The following is a 12,742-nucleotide window of genomic DNA, read 5'->3' on the forward strand; positions in this document are numbered from 1 at the left end:
CGAGCCCACCAGGCCCTCCGCCTTGCCTCGAGCCTCGCGCAGGAGGTCTCAGCATCCTGACGCAATCTCTGCCTCGCGCGAGGCTCTCCACGGAAGGCCTCAGCAAGGAACGCGCTCTCCACCTCGCGCGAGGCTCTCCACGGAAGGCCTCGGCAGGGGGTGCATTCTCCGTATCGTGCGTGGCCTCTCGCGGAAGGCCTCGGCAAGGAGTCCGATCTCCGTCTCGCACGAGGCCTCATTCTCCGTGTCGCCCGAGGCCGGTTCGTCCGCGGCCTGTCGCCCCCCGCCTCGGCCGACCCTCCCAACAGCGCGTCATGTCTCATTAATACTTCAACCACTCCCGTAATCTTAGCCGGACGATGGCTCGACGCCACAGAATGGCCGACGGGACCTGAGGTCGCATCAGCGCCATACCGGCTGGGACAGGGCACGGCGGGGATTACCGGCCACTATGTTCTAACGCTGTGCCCACGATCAGCGCCATACCAGCTGGGACAGGGCACGGCGGGGATTACCGGCCACTATGTTCTGACGCTATGCCCACGATCAGCGCCCATACTACACTGTGTCCCGCGATCTCCGCCTCGAAAACAACATCGCATGGACAACTTGGCCCGGGTCATCACCGCCTCTAAGCCGACGCACCAGATCAGCCGCTCACTCAGGGCCTCGGCACTGTGCACCAAGGTCTCGGCTATCTTGGGGTTCGTGCCCACCGAGACCCCCACTACAGTGCAGCCTCGGCACCGACCAAGCCTCGGCCTCGCGCACAGTCCGTCCACAGTGGCTTGCACGTCCACCGCCGTACCCACTCCGAGGCAGTCCCGGGGCTCCCACGACGCACAGGATTGGATGGGACTAGAACGCCGCCCCAGTGCTCCAAGGATGGACCACTCCGACGACCACGCCGCCATAGGAACAGGCCACAGGGCTCGGACATGCCGCCCCTATTAGCACGACGCCGCATAGTTAACACATGTACTGTCCTTGTCCTCCCTTCAACTATAAAAGGAGAGGACTTGGGCCATTTAGAAGAGGAGGAGAACACCTGGTAGCTCACACACATACACATCCCAGCCACCTAAGAGCAACGTCTCAAGCAGCCCACACGACACCTCGTCGAGACTTGGGATTAGCTCCCTCTCTCACTATGCTTGTAACCCCCTACTACTAGCACTTCGGTGCAAGGAATACAAGATCGATCTCTCAGACTGGACGTAGGGCATTGATTGCCTGAACCAGTATAAACCTTGTGTCTCTTTGCATCACCATCCGAGATTAGGGGCACACAGTTCAAATTCACTAGTTGGTAGAAGACCCCCGGTCCGAAACACTGACAGAACCCATAGCATAAGGTCCGTCGGGGCCCCAGCAAACAAGCAGTCAGACAACTGTCCCCGAGCAGGGGGTCAAGGGAATAGCCGAGCCAAGCACAAGTGCTCCGAGCACTAACCCTGCTGAGGGCAACACCTTAGCACCAAGGATAACGGAATAGACCGAGGAGCAGCGGCCGGAGGCGAGAGTACAGAGCACGTTTGTCGATGCTACAATCCGTGGGAAGGCCATAGTGATCGTAGAAGCTACTAACTCCAGACCAGCACTGATACCCAAAGAAGAGCCCAAAGAGGATGAAGTAGAGGAGGTCCTGGGCCATCCACAGGACAAGCGACAATGTGTGTATGTGTCGCGTTGGTGGAACGACCAATGGGTTGTTCATGAGAAAATCCTAGAGGTCGAAGAGACCAAGAAAGTTGAACGAGCGGTGAAACGACTGGTGATGGAGGTCCAGGTATGCTTTGCTTCACCACCTGATTTTGCTGTCTAGTCAAAGTTTCTTACTTATCTTTTTGCACACAGGACTTAATGAAGACCGCAAGGTACCGTAAGAAATGCTTCAACCAGATCGAGGGGATCACTGCAAGCAATAAAGAGCTGACGGTGGAAGTGGAACGCTTGCGCCACCAACTTGAAGCCGCCAATCATGAGAGGATGGAGCAAGAATCCCAGAACCAAAACCTAGTCATCCAGCTCAGTAACAAAGAGCAGGAAAGAACAAGTAAGTAGTCACTTTATCACAACGAGTGCATGACAAGTGTTGTTGCGTTGTTGGTAGTAACAGTTATAGTGCAGGCTTAGAAACCAAAGTGGTCCATCTCCGAGAGGAGAATAGTTGTGCAGTCGTGGAGTGTGATCGCCTAAAGGAGGACAATAGAAAACTGGCGCACGACCAGTCACAACTCCGGGACCACACGACCAAGATGAAAGAGGAACTGAAAAGTAAGTTTTCCAAACCTCTTTGCTCACTTTTGTTGCCCGCCTTACCTTGTCGTGGTATGACGTTTTAATAGCTTGTGCGGTTTCCAGTTTTAAAAATCAATGCCAAGAAGCATCTGGAGGTCGTGATAAAAGACCGTGATGGCTGGAAGGCATAGTGCCAAGAGATCACCAAGGATCGGGACACATAGAAAAACCGGTGCCAGGAGGTGGCAATGGGGCATTTTGCCGGTCCTCAACCTCATCGATCCAGCGCTTACAGAGGACATGGCAAGGACGCCACAGCTTGGACTGGTCGATAGATGTCGAAAGGCATGGGGATGGTTCCAGGAGTTTGTGAAGGAGGCGGGTGAGTACACAGGCGCACATGTGCTAAGCATGGTGCGTGCTCACTACCCCTTGATAGATCTCAAGCGCCTGGAGGCTGGATACCCGAAGGAGGTAGATCCAGACAAGGTTGAGGAGCTTCGGATGACCCAGCTGGACTTGTCGGCAAAAATAATTGGCGACATTAACCTGTGTGGAGGTGGGACAGCACCTGTACAGGGTACGACATCAACAAGTCAGCTGGAAGCATCGTCAGTTTTAAGCCAGCCGGCGAAGCCTGCGGTCTCGACCAGCCAGGCATCGGCGGGGCCATCTTCTTCAGCTCGACCAGTACAAGAGTCCCCGAGACTCGAGCATAATGTCAGGCCCAGCGAGCAGTAGGTGCCGCTTGCCCCGACCAGCCAATAGGATAGGCTATAGCTGTAGAAGAAGATGTAGTTGTGTTATTGTAAACTTAGACCTTTTCAGGCAAGCTTGTAATAACATAACTGTATATCAGCATAAGCTTGTTTGTTTTGTAGAAAACGTATTTAAGATTGGATCTCGTGTTGGTGTAACTAAGTGAGAACATGTTAGTGTTCTATTTAGTTGTACCAGTTTAGTCAACACATCATCCTGACAGGTTTGTATGGCCCTAGTTTGTCCTATGGTCGAAGTGTGAGGTGCGTAGCCTGTGCACACGTAGACATAGACAAGTCAGACCAGAGGGGACCTACCGATCACCCGTAGCGTAGAGAGCAGATCCCATGCACGCGTTGGGAGGAACCGGAGACAGGGCCTGCTCCGAAAACCCAGGAAGGAATGGTGGTCGGTTTTGACTGGTTGAGTTAGAATAACAATAGACTTTGAAGTGACACATTAGAGTGGTCGGAGAAATCATAATGGCTTTATTGAATTAAATCGAAAGTACAAGAGGAGTACATATCTTAGTAGTTAAGCATAGAAATGCCTAAGCTTGTCGATGTGCCATGAATTGGGTACGTCTGTACCGTCCAGATGAGCTAACCTGTAAGACGTTGGTCGTGTAACCTCCTTGATCATGAAGGGCCCTTCCCATGGACTTGCGAGTTTGTGGACACCAGCCTAATTTGTCTTCCACTTCAGGACTAGGTCCCCAACCATAAAGAACCACTCCTTAACATTCTTGTTGTAGTACCTACGCAAAACAGCAAGGTATTTGGCTGTACGTATGCAAGAATCGAGCCGCTTCTCTTCTACACTATTCACTTCTAGCTCTCGCACTTCATTGGCCTTGTCTTTGTCGAAGTTCTCTACCCGTACTGATCTGAAGGCTATATCTGCTAGGAGCACTGCCTCAGCGTCGTAAACCATAAAGTATGGTGATACGCCGGTATTGCGACTGGGCTGGGTTCTGAGGCCCCAGACCACGGCTGGTAACTCTTTGAGCCATCTTCCGGGAGCTTTGTCATTTTCTCTATACATCCTCTTCTTAAGTGCATCCAAGATCATACCATTTGCCCGCTCGACCTATCCATTAGCTCTAGGGTGCGCCACCGAGACGTATTTTACTACTATGCTCCTTTCATCGTAGAAGTCCCAAAAAGCGTTCCCGGTGAACTGAGTACCCAGATCAGTGATGATGCTGTTGGGTATGCCGAAGCGGTGGATGACCTGGTCGATGAACGTGACAGCCTTTTCTGAAGATGCCTATACCAGAGGCATGTACTCTATCCACTTAGAAAATTTGTCGATCAGCACAAAGACACATGTAAATTTCCTACGAGCCGGCTTGAAGGGCCCAATCATATCCAGTCCCTAGCATGCGAAGGACCAAGAGGCTGGTATTGTCTGAATCTCGTGTGCTGGTACGTGGATTCTCTTGGCGAAGAACTTACAGCCCTCACAATGGCGGACTAGCTTCTCTGCATTAGCTACGGCTGACAGCCAATAGAACCCTGCTCAGAAAGCCTTGCCAACCAGCGTTCTTGAGGCCGCGTGGTTGCCGCATGAGCTGGAGTGGATTTGGTCCAGGAGATGTTTGCCATCCTCCTAGGTTATACACTTCATCAATATTTCCTCCTTTGCGTTCTTGTGCCATAATTTGCCATCGACGAGCAGATACTGCTTACGGCGACGCATCAGGCATTCGTTTTCTGTCCGATCGGTGTAACCGCTACCATCTGTCAGGTACTTGATGAAAGATACTCTCCAGTCAGGCTTCTTAGTGGTTGGAGGTGGTTCATTGGTGTTTGACGCCAAAACCATAGCCACCAAAAGCTGGTCTTGAGGCTTGTCGACCGTGGGATCTTCCTCTTCGATGGAGGGCATGAGCAGGTCTTGGACAAATACGCCATGTGGGACTTTAGCTCAGGATGATCCTAACTTTGACAGTGCATCTGCTGCTTGATTTTTGTCCCGGACCACATGTGTGTACTCGATGCCATAGAACTTGCCTTCCAGCTTTCTGATCGATTTGCAGTATGCGTCCATCTTTTCGCTAGTCGTATCCTAGTCCTTGTTAAGTTGGTTGATGACCAGAGCCGAGTCTCCATAGACATAGAGACATTTGACACCGAGCTCGACCGCAATGCGCAGACCATGCAGGCATGCTTCATACTCGGTGGCGTTATTAGACGCCGGGAAATAAATCCTGAGGACGTATCGGAGCTGCTCCTTGGATGGTGACACGAAAAGGACTCCTGCTCTTGCGCCATCAATGTTGAGAGAGCCATCAAAGTACATCTTCCAATACTCATCGGGCCCCTAAGAGGCAGGTGTGCTTAAGTCTGTCCACTCGACGATGAAATCGACAAGTGCCTGAGACTTGATTGTAGTACGGCTTACAAATTCCAAGGAGAAAGGGCATAGCTCCATTGCCCATTTGACGATGCGCCCGTTCGCATCTTTGTTGTGAATGATGTCTCCTAGAGGGTACTCGGTCATGACCACCACACGATATTCGTCAAAGTAATATTTCAACTTTCAGGATGTTATCATTATGGCGTAGATCAGTTTCTGAATCTGTGGGTACCTGGTCTTGGATTCATTGAGTACCTCACTGATGAAATAGATTGGCCACTGTACCTTGTAGACGTGGCCGGGCTCGTCGTGCTCGACCACCATGGCAGTGGAGACCACTCGATTAGTTGCCGTAATGTAAAGCAGGAGGGTTTCATCTTCTCTGGGAGCAGTGAGGACCGGAGGTGATGTAAGGAATTGTTTCAACTGTGTGAAGGCAGCGTCTGCTTCCTCCGACCACTCAAACTTCTCAGATGCTTTGAGTAGCTTGAAAAATGGTAATCCTTTTTCACCTAATCTTGATATAAAACGACTAAGAACAGCCATGCATCCGGTAAGCTTCTGAACATCCTTTACCTTTTTGGATGGCTTCATGTCTAAGACAGCTTTGACTTTCTCTGGGTTAGGGCGTATGCCGTCGTGACTGACGATGTTGCCAAGCAGTATACCAGAAGGAACACCAAAGATGCACTTCTTTGGGTTTAATTTTCATTGGAATGTATTAAGGGCTGCAAAGGTGCGTTTCAGGTTGTCAACAAGGGTATGAGCTTCCTTGGTTTTGACAACTACATCATCAACATAAGCCTCGATGAGGTCATCTTTTATCTCATCTTTGAGGCAGGCCTGTATGGCGCATTGGTAGGTAGCCCTAGCGTTCTTGAGCCCGAACAACATGGTCATGTAGCAGTAGGCGCCGAAAGGCGTGATGAAGAATGTCTTGATCTGGTCGTCTTTTTTGAGAGCGATCTGGTGATAACCAGAGTAGCAATCGAGAAAGGAAAGCAGCTCGCAACCGACAGTTGAATCTATGACCTCGTCTATGCGAGGTAAGCCGAAGGGGTCTTTAGGGCAGTGTTTGTTGAGATCAGTGTAATCAACGCATATTCTCCATTCATTATTCTTTTTGCGTACAAGATCCGGGTTGGCTAACCACTCCGGATGATACACTTTTTTGATGAATCCGGCTGCCAAAAGTCGTGTAACTTCTACCCTAATCGCCTCCTTTTTGTCGTGAGCGAACCGTCGTAGCTTCTGCTTGATAGGTTTGGCCTTACCATTGACATTCAAGGAGTGCTCGATCAAGTTTCGAGGTACACCAGGCATGTCAGCAGGTTTCCATGCGAACACACTCACGTTGCTCCTCAAGAACCTGATGAGCGTGTCTTTCTATTTAGGATCCAGGTTGGCCCCGATAAGGGCCGTTTTGCTAGGATCACCGTCGACCAGCTGGATCACCTTGTGCTCCTTGGACTTGATGTTCTTGCGTGGAGCCTCGAGCTCTAGGATCTCCAGGTGGTCGGCTGAGGTCTTCTTGGCGTCGAGCATGGTCTCAGCCATGCGAATAGAGAGGTCGTGAGCCTCTGCTATCTTGAAGCTGTCGTCCTCGTAGGTATAAGTTGTGTATACGTTGCCCCTGAGAGTTAGAACCCATTTCTCGGTAGGCATCTTGAGCACCAAATACCTATAGTGAGGTATGGCCATGAATTTGGTGAGCGATGGTCGACCAAGGATAGCATGGTAGGTGCCGTCGAAGTTAGTGACCACAAAGTTGACGTAGTCGGTGCGGAAGTGGTCCAGGGTACCAAATTGCACAGGTAGCGTGATCTACCCGAGAGGTGTAGAGCTCTATCCGGGGAGAACACCCCAGAACTATGCCTCGTATGGCTTGAGATCCGCCTAGGTTATCTTCAGGGCTGGTAGACTGTTCTTGAACAGTATATCGATGGAACTGCTACCGTCAATCAGCACTCTGTCGAACTAAACCTTGTTGATACAAGGATCGAGGACTAGAGGAAAACGTCCTGGCTTGGGTATTGCAGCCCATTGGTCCTTTCTGCTGAAGGAGATCTCACGGTGAGACCAAGGAGGGAGCTACGGATCGGTGATGAGGTTGTCGGTGTTGGCCACGTTCAAGCAGGCGGGGGCGAGCAGCTTGCATTTTCGTTTGGTCTCGATGGACACTTTGCCTCCAATGATGGTGTGGACACGATCGGTTGGCTTGATGTACTTGTGACGGGGATCTGCGTCTTCATCGTCGTTGTCCTCGTTGCGCTGTCCCCCTGCGTCGTTAGGCTTGTCAGACATATCCGGAGCCTATTGACGCGTGTAGATAGACTTGAGAATGCAGCAATTCTCCATGGTATGGTTTGACTTAGGGTGGAGCTGGCAGAGTCCTTTCAATGCTTTGGCATAGTCTTCTTCGTAGTTGCGATGTCTGCCACCTTTCTTAATGGTGTTGACCTCACCATCGTCTTCCCGAGCACGCTTGCCCCTGTAATCGTCACGGCGATTACGCCGCTGATTACGCTGGTCACGGTGGTCGCGGGGGGTCATTGCGCTGGTTGCGGCGATCAAAATTGTCGTTCCAACCATGGTTGCCGCGGTAGTCGTCGCAATGTGGGGGGTGATCGGAGCGTGGAACCCTTGCTGCTTCTTCGACGATTATCTTTTTAGCATCGTCGGCATCTGCATATTTCTTGGCAGTGGCCAGGAGCGCTGTGACTGATTCAGGTCTCTTACGGAGGAGCTTGTCCCGTAGGGCATCATGGAAGTGGAGACCAGTGATGAAAGCCTCGATTGCCTTGTTGTCAAAGATTGATGGGACCTTGATGCGCATCTCCGAGAAACGCCGGACGTACTCGCGTAGTGGCTCATCTTTCCGGTCTTGAATCCGCTGCAGATCATATTTGTTGCTGGGTTGCTCGCAAGTAGCAATGAAGTTGTCGATGAAAGCTTGCTTGAGCTCTTGCCAAGAATCAAAGTAGTTCGCCGGCAAGCTGACCAGTCATTGGTGACCTACATGGCCGACAGCAACTGGGAAGTAGTTAGACATGACGTGCTCGTCAGCCATGGCTGATCTGCATGCGGTTTCATAGAGCATGACCCATAATTCGGGGTTCTCCTTGCCGTCGTACTTCTAAAGTTTTTCGAGCTTGAAGTTCTTGGGCCATATGACTTGGCGAAGGTGCGGAGTAAACTGCTTCAAACCCGGAGGGCCGTGGGTAGTATCATATTCCATACGGCGATAGCTTTCGTGGGATGCACGATCATTGGCTCTTTGGTTGATGCGATCGCGCATATCATGTTCTTCGAGGTAATGGCGGAGATCGTTATTGCCATCATGGCGATCTCGGTTGCCACCCTGATTAACCCTACGACCATGGTTATCACGGCGATTATCACGGTTGTCCCGGCGGTTGTCGTCCTGGAAGTCACGGCGGTTGTCATCCCGACGGCGGTTGTCGTCCCGACCACCATCATGGCCACCATTTCTGCCTTGACGGTTGTCTGATGGGTCGTTGTTGCGCGAGCCACGTTGGTTGGGTGGCTGTGAGCAACTTGAGTATTAGCGACTATGGCTTGATTCGACTGAGACGGATGGAGCCCGGGCTTGATTTACAATCTCTACGGTCTGGGCCATAGTAGCCGTCAGGTAAGCTTGTATATCATCACGAACTGCCTGTGTTTCCGGGGTGTTGGGTAGTCGTTGCATTGTTGCCATAGCAACAGCTACGTTGGCGCTTGGAGACCTGAAGACCTGCTTGTCCCCCACCCTGTCAAAGGCATTGTTAAGGTCGCATGGCTGGACCCTTATGCATCGGGCCTCCTCTTCTACCTCGGCTTCAATTTGTCGGTGATTAAACCGGTCACTATTGCGTGCTTCGCGTGCTAGCCTTTCTTGTTCTGTTTCACCGACTGCCGGTGGTTCGTCATTACTGACAACATTGATCAAGTCTCCTCGCCTTGGTGGGAAGGATGGGAATCGCGGGTATCCTAGGGCGTGGTCTGGGATACCCAGATCGTATTCAACGCCTTCATCGTCATGATGCTGGAGCTCGGTGTGAACGGAAGCATTAGATGCGATGTCGGACGAGGAGCTTGAGCCACCCTCTTGAACTATGTGGACCAATCTTTCTTGATAATCCTCAATCCAAACCATGTTGACGAAGTTGCGCAGGCCGTAGGGCTGGGCCTGGTGGTTCTCCATCGAGGCTTCGTACTCAGAGAGCCAGAGACCTGTCGCAGGGGCTGGCCGGCGATGAATGGAGCGCCCTTCAGGAGTAGATGTGACCACGAGATCCGTACCGAGTCGTGCAGGATGACTGGCCCGAGCTGGTCGGGTAGATCTGTTGTGGGTCGTAGTTACCTGCTCATTAGGTTGACTTTGAATTGAACTTACCAGAGCTAGGGTTTCGGCAAGTTTGGTGCCGACCCGATCGATGGAGTCGAGCAAGTCGGTGTTGTCGATCTGCCTCCTTTTGTAGCAAGGAAGCAAACGACGGGTTGTCGGCGTGGCTGAAGACGATGCTGGCGTGGTCGGAGCCAGATCCACCATGGTCGGAGCCATAGCCGATGCAGGTGAAGCAGTGGTCAGCGCAGATTGAACCCACACCTCCTTCGGGGTCATGGCGATGAAGTCGTCGGAGCCAGTGGTCCAGGTGATCTGGCCGATGGTGAACGTGAGGCCGTTCGGCGTAGCCATGGAACCGGGGATGATGACCATCTTGTTCGCCTGGAGAGCAGTACGCATACCCCCTACCTAGTGCGCCACTGTCGATGAAATATGGTCGGCAGTCTACCTAGGGGTATGCCCAAGGTAGTAGATTATCGGCAGATAGATGCGCAAGCTACAAACAAGATGGTGATGCAAGACAGACACGAGATTTTATCTAGGTTCGGCCACCGTAAAGGCGTAATACCTATGTCCTGTGTCTGATTGTATTGCTGTATGTCAATGAGAGATGATTTTTAGAGGGGTCCCCTGCCCGCCTTATATAATCCGGGGGCAGGGTTACAGATCTGGAAACTAATCCTAACCAGTTACAATTGCCATAGGTGGCCGGATAAGGATTCATATTCTAACCGACCAGGATCTTGCTTGATCTCCAAATCTGCCTTGATTCCTTGCACGGGACTCCGAACATATTGGCTGGGCCACGCGTCGTCTTCTAACAGGCCAGGCCCTCTGGTCTGGGCCGGCCCAGGCCTAGCCGTAAGGGTATAGGGGTTAATACCCCTACACTCTTCTCATCCTTCACTCAAATAACAGAGAGCGAAATGTATCATGGGTTCTCTAAACTTTTCCCTAATTTCTTTAGGGTCCATGCATGGCGAATAGTAAGAAATTAATCTTGATGCACCACTCTTGAAACATGCATAAACCTGTTAGAATATATGGTAAATATTGGGCTCTTGAAATGTTAAATACATTTTACCCTATACCAAGGAACCGAGCAAAATGAACTTAGCATCGCCCTGGGGTCCATGAGCTCTCAAAGTGATCAGATGGGTCTTTCACTCATTGTAAGGGCATGTTTGACTAGGCTTCGCCCAGCTCCAGATCTCACACTGTACGGTGGAAGTACTGTGGCAGAGCCATGAAGATGCAGCTACGGTGGCTCCTCTCTTCTCGTAGGCGGAGCCGGAGCCAGTTTTCTCAGCGCTACAATGACACACATGAACATACAGTGATGCACAGGAACCTGAGAGGCGGAGCCGAAGCCATCACGAGCCTCACCAAACGCGCCCTAATACTCCACTGGATGTCTAATCATAACATAATTTCACATTTCGAATGAAACATTTGAAAATTGTAAAACCCTAGGCGATCGAGAGTTCATGAACACAAATAAGAATGATAAAAAAAGTTTGAAAACTTAGGGCTTGTTTGGCATAGCTTCACCAACAACTTCATAGGCTGTTGTGAGCTGCTTTTTTTGTCAAACACCTTTTTCAAAACAGTTCATGGGATGAAACTTCTTTTTTATGCTCTCACAGATAATTGGAGAGAGATGAAGCTGAAAAAAATAGATTTTCACAGCTTTCTCCCTCGTTTCTCTCTCTGTTAGTGAAGCTGTTTTAAAACATTTTTCTAAAATAGCTTAGCTTCACCTAAAAAGTTGCTCATGAAGCTACTCTTAAAAAAACAATTCCACTTATGAAGCTGAGATGTACCAAAGAAGACATTACTTTGGAGGATTAAACAATCTCGTTTTATGACGTACCTCCAACTAAACACACCTACTGCACACAGAACTTGGCACTGCTGCCTGCGCTTGAGATATAGGCCTTATTTAGTTCTTCTCCTAAAGTTTAGTCTCTATCACATCGTATGTTTGGACATATACATAGAGTATTAAATATAGACTAAAAACAACTAATTACACAGATTGTGACTATTTTGTGAGATAAATTTTTTAAGCCTAATTAGTCTATGATTTGACAATATGGTGCTGCAGTAAACATGTGCTAGTGATGGATTAATTAAGCTTAATAAATTCGTCTCGCAAATTACTGAGAACTTGTGTAATTTATTTTATTATTACTATCCAAACATTTCTATGTAACACCCCACATGACATCCGACATGACACCCATAAACTTTAGCCATGCATTTAAACACCACGCTACTGGAGCAGCAACGAAAAGATATCGTCAATGGTTGGTGCATGGACGCATTCATATATGGTTTGCTGACAACTGTCATGTACGGGCGCACCTATAGGCGCCATCGTAACGCCAGGAGGGCTGCGGAGCGCGTGGCCAAGGCAGGTGCCACCGTTAGTGGCTAAGTTTAGAAAGATAGGACCTAGTTTCCTTTTGCATGCCTTAATTATAGGAGAGTTTGGTTGGGCCATTAGCCATATATGCCGTGTAACAGACTTGGAGAGATTTAAGCAAGAACAATTATCCTAAAGTTGCTCCTCTCTCCCAAACTCTCTCAAGCCACCGGTGAGATCTTCTCACGGTGAAGGCCTGGAGCGCGACTACGAGTTACGTAGCCACGGTCCGGCGACATTGGGCGTTGAGGCGCTTGACAACCTGGTATCGGCGTCGCGTAGATCCTCTCCCACCCGCTCCAGCCCTCCACCACCCCCTTCCACGTCCACTCCTTCCACCGGCCACTCCACCACCATGGCTGAACCCACCATCAAGGACCTCATGGAGATGATGAAGTCGTTCCATACTGAGTTGTCTTCCGTGAAGGCTGACATGGCCACCATGAAGGACAAGTCATCATCATCGTCGGACAACGGCGGCGGCGGGCGCAAGGAGCCTCCTCGTGATTTGGATCGGCCCCCACGATTCCAGAAGCTCAACTTCCCCCGCTTCGATGGCAAGACCGATCCGATGCTCTTCATCAACAAATGCGAATCCTATT

Source organism: Miscanthus floridulus, chromosome 1, assembly GCF_019320115.1.
Source record: "Miscanthus floridulus cultivar M001 chromosome 1, ASM1932011v1, whole genome shotgun sequence".
Taxonomy (NCBI): domain Eukaryota; kingdom Viridiplantae; phylum Streptophyta; class Magnoliopsida; order Poales; family Poaceae; genus Miscanthus; species Miscanthus floridulus.